We start from the raw sequence: 12,337 nt of genomic DNA, 5'->3' as shown, positions 1-12,337 counted from the left end.
AGAGTTTCACTCTTGTGCCCAGGTTGTAGTGCAATGGCGTGATCTCGGCTCATTGCAACCTTGGCTTCCTGGGTTCAAGCAATTCTCCTGCTTCAGCCTCCCAAGTAACTGGGATGACAAGCACCCACCACCATGCCTAGCTAATTTTTTGTATTTTTTGTGGTGACAGGGTTTCATCACCTTGGCCAGGCTCGTCTCGAACTCCTTACCTCAGGTCATGCATCCACCTAAGCCTTTCAAAGTGCTGGGATTACAGACGTGAGCCACCATGCCCGACCTGTGATAGTCAGTTGAAAAAAAACTAAAAAAATAAATGCCATTATCCTCATCGAAAATTAAAAACTTATTATCTAACTTAGCCTTTGTAAATCTTATTTACTGGAAGTCTTTTATTCAGAATATATTGTCAAAATATTCTACAAGATACTATATAATATACATAGAAAAATAATAGATGATATCAATATAAATATTACTTATATGAATATTTATTGTTACCTAGCAGGTTTGTTTTGCTGTGCATAATTCATCAAATGGAAAAGATGCTTCTTAGTTTAAAATATGTTTTATGCCTAATATCTTTGTATTTCTTAGAGATTAAGTAACCTAACTATCAGTAGCTACAGATGTGTTGTAAACATGTTAAACAAACTAGAAGAATCTTTCAATAATCTTGTAATCTAAACTGATGATAACTTCATAGTTCTGTAATATCATAGCACATGAAAAGTGAATCATTTCAGTATGAATCATTTCAATATGAATCATTCAGTTATCTTATCTGACTAGTAGAAAATGTCAGTATATTTGCAAATCAAAAAGTTTACTGAATTTAAGTATAAACTTGCAGATACTGAGTTTTTAAAAATATAAAACTTGAAATTTTGGAGACCTGTGGGCATTACCAAAAGTTGTTTAAAAATTAATATACCTCCAGAGAATATATGTGAAATAAATTTCTTAACTTCCATATACAGAATCTCATTTTCAAACTTTTAAAGTTAGATACAGAATTTACAACAGCAATAAAACATCTCCTTTGCCAGACATTGATGAGTTTTAATTGTTTAGTGTTTTTTTGTTGTTGCCGTTTTGCTTATACATACACATGTTCTTATAGAATAAGGTATTGAGTCAAAACACCTTAAACATTGACAGCTGACTGGGCAGCTCACGCCTGTAATCCCAGCACTTTGGGAGGCTGAGGTGGGCAGATCACGAGGTCAAGAGATTGAGACCATCCTGGCCAACATGGTGGAACTCCCATCTCTACTAAAAATACAAAAAATTAGCTAGGTGTGGTGGCACACACCTGTAGTCCTAGCTACTTGGGAGGCTGAGGCAGGAGAATCGCTCGAACCTGGGAGGCAGAGGTTGCGGTGAACCGAGATTGCACTTCTGCACACTGGCCTGGCGACAGAGCAAGACTCTGTCTAAAATAAAAATAAAAATAAAAATAAATAAAAAGTTGACAGCCTTGGCTAAGGGATAATATAAGAACATTTAATTCATTGTGCTTCCCAAACTGTGATTGCTAGGTCCATTTTTCTGTTATTAAAAACTAGTTGAAGCATGTTAAAGACAACTTAATATATCATCAATACATTTTCCAGATCCTTATTAAAATATCTGTACCATTTTACATTTCCACTTGCTTGATTGACAACAATTCATTAAAATCAGTCTCTTAATATATGGTAAGCACTGTGCTAAGCACATTACAGTCATGTCATTTAAATCTCCATTAATCACACTATGAGATAGGTGCTATTGTTATTTCCAATTTTTACTAGGAAAATGGAGACTTGCCCTAGGCCCCACAACCTATAAAAGTTGAACAGCAATGCCAGTCAGGTTTGTCTGTCTCCCGAGTTCATCTTCTTAACCACTACACCATTGGTTCATTTTGACTAATGCAATAGTTTAAAAAACAAAACAGAAACAACTTGTATTTGTTTGCACTTTTATTATTTTTTTAAACACATGTTTTTCTCCTTCGTGAACTTCTTTCTGGAATTGTCTTTTATTTATTTTAAAATTTGAATACTAATACTTTTCCTATTGTTTTGTTTGTATTCATTTATATTATCTATGTAATTATAAATATTTTCCCGTTTTACTTTTTCTTAATTTTTATATAAGGAATTTTTAAATAGAAAAAAACCTATAGACTTTTTTTCAGAACAGAATTTTCAAAAATCTCTGGGCCAGTTTTTTCATATATTTGAGGAGAGTTAAGGACATATACTCAGCTAATTGCTAATCTCTGAGTATAGCTTGAGAGGCAGTAGGTAAGATATATACTATACTAATATTGTAATATCAAATTTTTATTGGAACTTCCACAATTATGTGTTTTATGATAATCAGTGTTGTTGAATGAAAATTTTGCTTATTTGTGAGATTTACTTAGAATTAAGATATATAGCTGTCTTCCTCACTAAAACATAAGATCTAGAAGAAAAAATATATATATACGTAAACTATGTCTAGATGTTGTGAAATATGCAGAGATATGGTACATATTATGCTTGACTGTTTTTTCCCCAGTATTTTTTTTAAACCAGGAAAATACATAAATACAACAAAAATAAAAACCTATCATAATTTTGTTGGCTTTCTCTGCCCCATTCCAGTTTTGGAAACAATCTTGACCTAAATCCAGACAGATGGCCGAGGGTTGAATGTCACGTTTGCTTTGCTATTGGTCTTGTCATGAACTAAGATTTTATTTTTTTCTATAATAAATGAAAGTGACAAGGTAATGCCAATACAAGGATGAGTAAATATTTGACAAAATGAATTCCAAGGATACAATTCAAACATTTGTCAGAAGCCTGAGATAATTGCTTTTTGTTTTGTTACGCCTTTCCAATTTGTCCATAAATAAAAATACTTACAATTTAGGATTCACTCTGTCTCACAGGATAGGATACGTATGACCTTACAGATTTATAGAAAACTTATCTATGGGCCGGGCGCGGTGGCTCAAGCCTGTAATTCCAGCACTTTGGGAGGCCGAGACGGGAGGATCACGAGGTCAGGAGATCGAGACCATCCTGGCTAACCCGGTGAAACCCCGTCTCTACTAAAAAAACACAAAAAACTAGCCGGGCGAGATGGTGGGTGCCTGTAGTCCCAGCTACTCCGGAGGAGGCTGACGCAGGAGAATGGCGTGAACCCGGGAGGCGGAGCTTGCAGTGAGCTGAGATCCGGCCACTGCACTCCAGCCTGGGTGACAGAGCGAGACTCCGTCTCAAAAAAAAAAAAAAAGAAAACTTATCTATGTTAATACGAAGAAAAAAGAAGATGAAATAACCATGGTCTATTTCCAACCAACAGCAAACGTTCTCACACTCTTAACTCCTGCTTTTGTTTAGGAAAAGGATAGTATGAGTCATTATGAAAAACAGTCCCTCCCACACCTATTTCCCCTACCCCTCTCACAACTCTCTAAGTGCACATGTATGCGCATGTGTACACAAACGCACCCACACGCTGAGAATTCAGCCCAATAAATACAGGAGGGACAACTTTATGGAGATGGGTTTATTTAAGACAATGTATATAAACATTTTCTGCAAAATTCACTAAACTATAGAAAAGACAAACTCAAATGGGAGCAGTAAAGCATTTTTTAATGCTGTTTGTTTTTATTAGATTAAAAGCAAAAAAGTGATAATAAGATCCATAGGGGCTGTACGCTAACGGAAGATGAAGAACTGCTTTGTAATGTGAAATTTTGCCTTCACATTATATGACTTTAAGTGCACCAAGTTCTTTATATGGAAAACTGGTTTTCAACGGGATACCGGGCAAGCTGTAAAGATGATCTCACATTGCCAAATGGGCCTTCAGCTGCTTTTCTAATTGACTTTTCCACGGTTTGTTGCTTAGTGTTACACATACTAATGTGTCATCCTAGACTAATCTGATTTTCAAGTCTCACCCTGCCTGTGTTTGTAGGTTTCAATCTTACAATTCCTCTGCTATTACCCTCCAAAATTGTTGAAACTGACTACTTCTGTTGTTAGAAGCATGATATAGAAAGTATGGTGCTCATAACTACGATGCCTGACACATAAGTTTCCCAGTTGATACCAGTAAAGCCAAGAGACCCTAAGTCCAGTGTGTTTCTCAACAATTATTCAGTACAGGGAGAAACACTCCTAGTTGTTTCCTAGGCAACCATTTCATGAAAAATGTGCAGTTATATTTCATTTCATCCCATTTTCTATTTTTCTAGAACTGGCTAAATTTTCCCCTTATTTTCCAATACCTATTTCTCTTCACATTTCCCTTTATACATTATCTTTGGTATTTCTTCTTCTCTTGCCTTTCTCTCCTGTTCTTTCCTGCTATTAATTATCTAACTTTCTTTCCCTTAGGAATGAGATCAAAACAAATACTTGTCTTTAAAGTTGCCCTGTCAACTACCATCTGGTTACCGTTTTGTTCCTTTTTAGAAAATCAACAGTAGACCCTTCGTGAATGTGGGAATTCTATTCACTTTTGCTTCCAGGGCATGGTTGTGTCCCAGCTTATTAAGATGTAGAAGTCTTAGTGCTTTGGAATCTAATTTACACATCTGCCTGCTTTCTTGGAAGGCTGAGGGAATTCGAAATGCTGTTTCTTAAACAACACCAAAAACAAACAAAGAGAAAGAGCCAGAGAAATTTTCATCTGGGGAGAGATTGCTTTTGTCAGTAGATGGCCAGCAGAGTAAGTCAGATATTCAAGAAACACATCAAGTGTTCTGGGAGGGGAGTATTTGAATGCTAAGCAGCCGTTTGTGTGGATCCAGGCTTCTTACAGCTTCCAGGTCTTGTTCTCTGATGTGGAGATCTTTTTGACAAGAGTAAGTTAGTTTTTGTTAGTTGCCACTCAATCCCGTTTATTGGCTAAGAGTAAAATAGAAAATAATTTATTTTATATAACTTAAGAAAAATACCAAGGTTTAATAGCACCCATCCCATTTGTTTACTACACACACACACACACACACACACACACACACACAAAGCCTTTTAAGCTTCCCTGTTGCCTGCAGGATAAAGTCCAGGTGCCTTAGCCTGCTGTTCCTGGATCTCTAGAATCTGCTCTGAGCCTCATTTCCAACCCTGTTTTTCTTGTCTCCCACCACTTTCTCTCTGCGCCTCAGTGCCAACCACCCCAGGCTGATTCTCTCGAAATACCAGTGTGCACTTCTGCCGTCTCTGAGCTTCTTCTCATGTGAAGTACTCTCCCTTTCCCTGCCTATCTCTCTGTCCCATTTTTCTGGACCCACGTCCATCTTCCCTCTGTGACCACAACCTGTAAGTGGCCCTCACTCAGGCCCTTGCTTGGCATGGCTCACGCTCACCATGTGTTTCCATGCACCGTCTCCCCCGTCATCGTTGTACATACCTGTACTCAGACAGGCAGCAGAAAGACAGCTACTGGTGGGTTCCTTTCTTCTCCTTTCTCTCTGGCCATCATTGCCAGAAGAACTCAGATATGGAAACTCCAGAAGCATCTAAGAATAGGGACTCGTTGGTGTGAGGAGAAACAGAAAGATTATTTCAAAGGGCGAAAATCTTAAGAAAAGGAGAACACCTTATGGTTCCCAGCCAGTCAGATGGGATGACTCATTATCCAGGATAATATGGTATAACACACATGTAACATAGTCAGACATGTGGCAGTATGGGGCTGCCTATTTCTATACCTTGGAGAAGCAGTGAGGGGGAGTGAGGACAGCTTCAGGAAGGCATTCAATAGAAAACTATGAAAGTAATTGAGTAAATGAACACAGCATTACTTTCTTTAGGGATTCTGATCATTTCTTTAATTAATACTGAGAATGATATAACTCAGTTGTTGAATGTGCGATTGTAGATACTATATGCACAATACAGCCTGTTTTCTTTAGTTTGAAAACTAAACACAGAAAAAATAGAAAACAAATTAAAAAAGAAATATTAATTTAGTTGCAAGTTAAAATACAAATATTATTACTGATAATCCATTTTATTGTCTCAAAATTTCTCTTAAAATGAGTCCAAAATTCAGAGACTACAAGAATTAGCTAGAATTTAGAGGACTTTTCAATAAATTCACTTTGCATATAAGAAAACTGAAGTTCCAAGAAATAAAGGAACACTTGTATTGAAAAGAACCTGTGAATGGAAGAGAACCACTCTTTCTTTTTCTTTTGGATTTTCTGTCACTCTTGGTGACACAATCATCCAGTCACCGGACCTCATTTTCTGCTAATAGATAAAGTAACTAATAAGATATCTCTTTGGGTCTACACATTCCTCCTCCTGGCCAACCGCCTAAACATCTATTGCTATAGGGAAGCAGATGTTCTCATCAGAAGAGTGAAATCATCCATTTCGTTAATTACCAGTAGACGACAAGCACCTGAGGAGGAGACCCAAGCGCTTCTTGACTGTGGTGTTAAAGGGGAAGACTTAGGAAGATGGCGCCCATGGAGGGCAGGCTGGTGCAGGAGGTGCCTGTGAAGTTGCCTCAGAACCTTGTTGCTAAAGCAGCACTCGTTCAAGGTGTAGAGCTCAGTGCACAGGAAGTGTGTCCTGTTCCTCCTCTACATTTAGTGTCTTTTTTTTTAAATCCCAACCATGACAAGAGGCACCAGGAACCAAAATTATCCCTATGCTTAGACCAAAGACTTCAGAGGTTGTGCAGCATGGATCTACCCATGTAAGGGGAACCCCAGGGAAAAAAGAAGGTGGTGGGGATCAGAGCTCAATTCTGCACCTGCTGAGTGCCCTTCAAACAGACTTTAAGAAGAGGCAGTCTTGTCTTTAAGCACACCCTCAATGTTAATTATCATCTTAACCTTTTAACTAATCTGTGCTTCAGTTTCCTCAGCTGTAAAAGGAGAACAAGAATAAATCCTGTGTCATGGGGTTGCTGTGAAAATTTAAAGAGTTAATATGGATAAAGCACTTAGAACAGTATTGCTGTGTGTTTGCTCTCATTTGGGGAGATGATGTAGATTAGTGATTAAAAGCCTGGATTCTGGAACCAACTTGCTTTTGTTTGAAGCTTGGCTTTACCATTTACTTATGTGAGCTTGGACAGTACCTCTCTGGTCCTATTTTCTCATATGTTGGCCTATTGTGAGAATTAAATAATCTCTGAAAGCACTGAGAAGAGTTTCAATACATACTAAGGGTTAGTTGTTACTATCTGTCCCTTCCCCTTGTTAACTACCCACATGTGGTCTGTCACTGAATGTATGTCTTCTTGTAGAGCGAAAGCACTCCAGAGATTTCAGAAGCTGTGCTCAGAATCTCTCACCCTAATAGGACCACGCCAAGACTACCTGGCCAGCATTCCCTTTGTGCACTCAACTTTCCCACATAACACACAGTGGGATTTGTGGAAAACAATCCCCCTATTTTCCTTCCTGCTCTTAGAAGTCCAGGAATAATAATCTTGTTAACCCCAATTCCTCCACTTCGGAGAGACCAATCTTTCTTCTAATTGGAAGGGGACCTATTAAGCAATAAGATGGCATTTTGAATGAAATCAAGAATAAAGCCACACATTCACATACCATTTACTTGAGTTCAAACTGCCAGGGCTCTTCCAAGTCTAAAAGTCACAATTGAAAATAGTGCTTTAAACTTGAAAGACATCAAAGGTCTGTTTTGAACTGAAGCTTGTAGAGAACTCAGGATTGTTCGTAATTTGATTTTAATGAATAAAATGTTTCTGTATTGCTATTTTACATTTTTTCAAAAAAGATCCAGATGACCCTGTTACACAGAAAAAGGAACTCTTCGTTACACCTCAGAAAAAATGATAGACTTTATGTTCTTTTTATTTATTTATTTTTATCTTTTTTTTTTAATTATACTTTAAGTTCTGGGATACATGTGCAGAACGTGCAGGTTTGTTACACAGGTATACATGTGCCATGGTGGTTTGCTGCATCCATCAACCCGTCATCTAGGCTTTAAGCCCCACATGCATTAGGTATTTGTCCTAATGCTATTCCTCCCCTTACTCCTCATATATTCTGAAGAAGTGTATTTTTTTTTAATATATATTTAGGGGGTATGTATCATTTTGTTACATGAATATATTGCCTAGTGGTGAAGTCTGGGCTCTCAGTGTAGCCAACACCTGAATAGTGTACATTGTACCCAACAGGTAATTTCTCATCTCACTCCCACCCCTTCCAAGTCTCCAATGTCTACGATTCCACTTTCTATGTCCGTATGTATGCATTATTTAGTTCCCACTTATGAGTGAGAACATGTTGTACTTAAGTAAAATGACTCAGACACTTTCTGAAGGCCTCCAGTTCTATTCATGTTGCTGCAAAAGATGTGATTTTATTCTTTTTAGGGCTAAGCAGTATTCCATTGTATTGTACCACATTTGTTTTATCCAGTCATCTACTGATAGACGTAGGTTGATTCCTAATTTTTGCTAATATGAATAGTGCTATGATAAACGTACTGGTGCAGGTATCTTTTTAACATAATGATTTATTTTTCCTTTGGGAGAAGTGTATTTTTAAGGTATATTAGAACACCTTCTTTTGGTACCTAAGAACATAGGGTATCCTGAAAAACCGGTAGCCACAGAATAGCAAACTGTTATAATTTTATTCTTCTTGTGTCTCTTGAAAAAATTGTGTTTGAAATACTGTAGTTTTGGTTGCTATTTTGTTTTGCAATACTCCTGACCAACACGTGTAGCAGAATTGGTAAAACAAACTGGAAACCTCAGGCATGCCTCAATTAAATTTTTTGTAGAGCCAGTGGGAGCAGAGCACCACCTAGTGTCAATTTTGAATAATTCTCTCAGATAAGAAAGACTGCCTAGGGTGAAAATAATTTACCCAAAGGAACGTAGTCAACATAGATCAAATTTAGGTCAAAATCCTGGAACCAAATCCACATTTATTGACGATAGCCCCATGCTTTTTCTTCTATTGTTCTCCACAATTTTACATCAAAGAAAGGCAATATGTGAAAAGCAAATCCCTTCCACTAATGGAAATTCAATTTAGGTGACAAATATGTTATAAAACAGGACTATTTGAATATCGGGTATGCCTAAAGCACTATGAGAGCTCAATTCCAGAGTCGATTCCACAGACTCTAAGGTGAGGCAGGTTTTTTGTTTGTTTGTTTGTTTGTTTCAAATTTCTGGCTTTCTTATGGTTCCCCGAGGTCTCTGTAGCTACCCATCTGGCACTGCGGGCGCTTCTCTGCCATCAGCATTGCCAAAAATAATACAGCCTCTGAAATTTATCGCCGAGGAACAAACGAGATGATTTCACTTACCTATGTGGCTCTTCTCTAAGAATGTTCGCAGTTAGTTCATGCCAGATGCAGTTCGCGTCTCAGAATGTCTGTGTGCCGTCTTCACAACCATGGTTAGCCCCAAGCTGAGTGTGAACCGAGTCGAGGATAGGGAGCCTTTCTCCTCTGCCTCTCTTCCAGCTACTACTTCCCACCCCAAAGAACCTCAGGCTTCTCACCAACTCTGCACTCCTTCAGGGCCCTACAAGTTAATGACAAATAGAATGACAACAATACCAACAGCTTGCCATATCAGATCATTTCTGGAATGAGGTAAAATATGAGTTAATGAAAGAGTAAAGCCAAATAAATAGACAAAATTGCTGTTTTGAGATATCAGTGCTCATGTTGGCTCATATGCTGTTCTTATACAACTTTTAAATTTCCCTAAGATTTTTAAGTAAATTCAAACAAATCTAATACACTCATGGATGAGCTGGTTTGGGGAGGAGGGGACGTTCGGTGAGAGAGAGGCTGTACACATCCAAGCTCTGAGAGCCCTGTCCTAAGTCACTGTTGCACTTTCTTGTGTGAAGTCTCAAAGATACTCTCTGAATCCTTTTCTTCATCTGTAAAATTGAGAAACATTAATGACTATTTTATATGATTTTTTATGAAGATTCAAAAGGATCACTATGTGCTAAGTAATCACCAGTCACATGAAATTTGGCTGTTTTATTTTATTTTATTTTATTTTATTTTTGAGATAGAGTCTCGCTCTGTCGCCCAGGCTGGAGTGCGGTGGCGCCATCTCCGCTCACTGCAAGCTCTGCCTCCCGGGTTCACGCCATTCTCCTGCCTCAGCCTCCCGAGTACCTGGGACTACAGGCGCTGCCACCACGCCCGGCTGATTTTTCTGTGTTTCTAGTAGAGACGGGGTTTCACCGTGTTAGCCAGGGTGGTCTCGATCTGCTGACCTCGCGACCCGCCCGCCTCAGCCTCCCAAAGTGCTGGGATTACAGGCGAGCGCCACCGCACCCGGCCTATGATGATGATTTCTATTGATGTGTGCCCACTAAGAAATCCATTCTAGGATTTTAACAAGTAACAACAATACTGCCCCAGTCCTTTGTTTGAGCCAATGCTTCCATTTTTTAACTGGCTGCAGATTTTTAATGTTCTGAGAGTTGCCATCAATAACTTAAAAAAAGAAAAAGGGACTCATTCTGATTAATCAGTCCTGTTTTTAGCCACGGAGGTGTTGCTAAGGGAAAAAAAAGAGAGCAGAAGAATAGAAGGAAATCTATTCCGGCAAATAACATAGAAAATAATCAACAGGTCTAGAACGTTCTGCTTAAAGTCTTTATCACCCTTTATGTTCTGGCAAATAATAATAATGCGAGTTTTTGCTAGTATGCCAGGCACTGCCCTTAATCAATTAGCAATATTCACTCACTTAATGCTCATAATAATTTATCATTTTACACATTGAAGAAATGGAAGCACAAGGAATAAAATAAACAAAATAATAAGAGGAAATGACAGATCTGTACTTTGAACTTGAGTGGTCAGGCTCCACAGACAGGGTAACAGATTAGTGAGCTTTGGTTACATCGTTTTTTAATTTTACTTTTTAATTAACAAATAATAATTATACATACTCATGGGGTACATAGTGATGTTTTGATACATACAATTGAGAGTGATCAGATCATGGTGATTTGCATATTCATCATCTCAAGCATTTGTCATTTCTTTGTGTTGAGAATGCTCAACATTCTCCTTCTAGCTATTTTATTTTATTTTGTTTTTGTTTTTGTTTTCTGAGACAGAGTCTTGCTCTATTGCCCAGGCTGGAGTGCAGTGGCACAATCTCGGCCCACTACAACCTCTGTCTCCTGGATTCAAGTGATTCTCCTGCCTTAACCTCCTGAGTAGCTAGGACAATAGCACCCACCACCACACCAAGCTAATTTTTTTTTTTACACCCAGCTAATTTTTGTATTTTCAGTAGAGACAGGGTTTTACCATGTTGGCCAGGCTGGTCTCGAACTCCTGACTTCGAGTGATCCACCCACCTTGCTCTCCCAAAGTGCTGGGATTACAGGTGTGAGCCACTGTGCCCAGCCCCTTCTAGCTATTTTAAATTTTATATTATTATTAACTATAGTCATTCTACAGTGGCATAGAACACCAGAATTTTCATTTTTCTCTTGCTGCTCTCTATCCCCCCGTCCCTTGCCAAACATCTGCCCAAGTTGTCAAGCCACCTGAGGAAAACTAGTGGTTTATTTTCTATTCTAAGTAGGGCACCTCTACTTATACTCACTAATGTTTTAAGAAGGTTCAAATCTTTTCTTCCCAGATCACAAAATATCTCTGGGTACATGACACAAAATAGATTCTTTTTGTTCTTTCTCCTTTATACAGAGTTAAGTTTTCAGACAGCTGCTTTCTAGCTTTATTGTCACCTTTTAGCCTCATTATCTGACAGTGTTAATTTAGACTTTATAGCTATTGACTAAAGCAAGTGCCTTCTACAAAGACAATGGCAAAATGGGCAAGGAGACTTTCTTTAATGAGTCCCAAATAAATAGCTTTGGTAAAAGTGTCTGCTTGCTATGACAAAATACCATAGGTTCCTCAAAATAGCTTGATTTTTTAAAAAGTTGGTAGACAAATTCAGTGTTGTCTTTAAACTGCTACTGAAACTGCTACTGACCTCTCATTCTCCTTTGTCTGGGGCTCCTCAGTAAAAATAAACCGTTTTTGTTGGCACATATTCTCAGTTAACAAGCCTGATACCTTGGGTAATACAAAATAGTGGAATATTTGTGTGTGCATTGTAGTGAATAAGTGATTTAGAATATGTATCAGTCAGAATATATGTAACTGGTAGCAATAATGAGGGACATGGCTTTACTTTTGGTTTTCTAAATGAGAAAAATACTGTAGAAAACTATGACCCAAGAACGATGTCACTTTATTTCTTCTACATTTTCATGGAACAAATTACTCATTTAAATACTGACTCAAGATTCTATTTTTTTGCAGTAACTGTCATAAAA

Source organism: Mandrillus leucophaeus, unplaced genomic scaffold (genome assembly GCF_000951045.1).
Source record: "Mandrillus leucophaeus isolate KB7577 unplaced genomic scaffold, Mleu.le_1.0 Scaffold405, whole genome shotgun sequence".
In the NCBI taxonomy this organism is placed as follows: Eukaryota; Metazoa; Chordata; class Mammalia; order Primates; family Cercopithecidae; genus Mandrillus; species Mandrillus leucophaeus.
The sequence above is the reverse complement of the archived record's forward strand: the minus strand, read 5'-3'. Positions refer to the sequence as shown.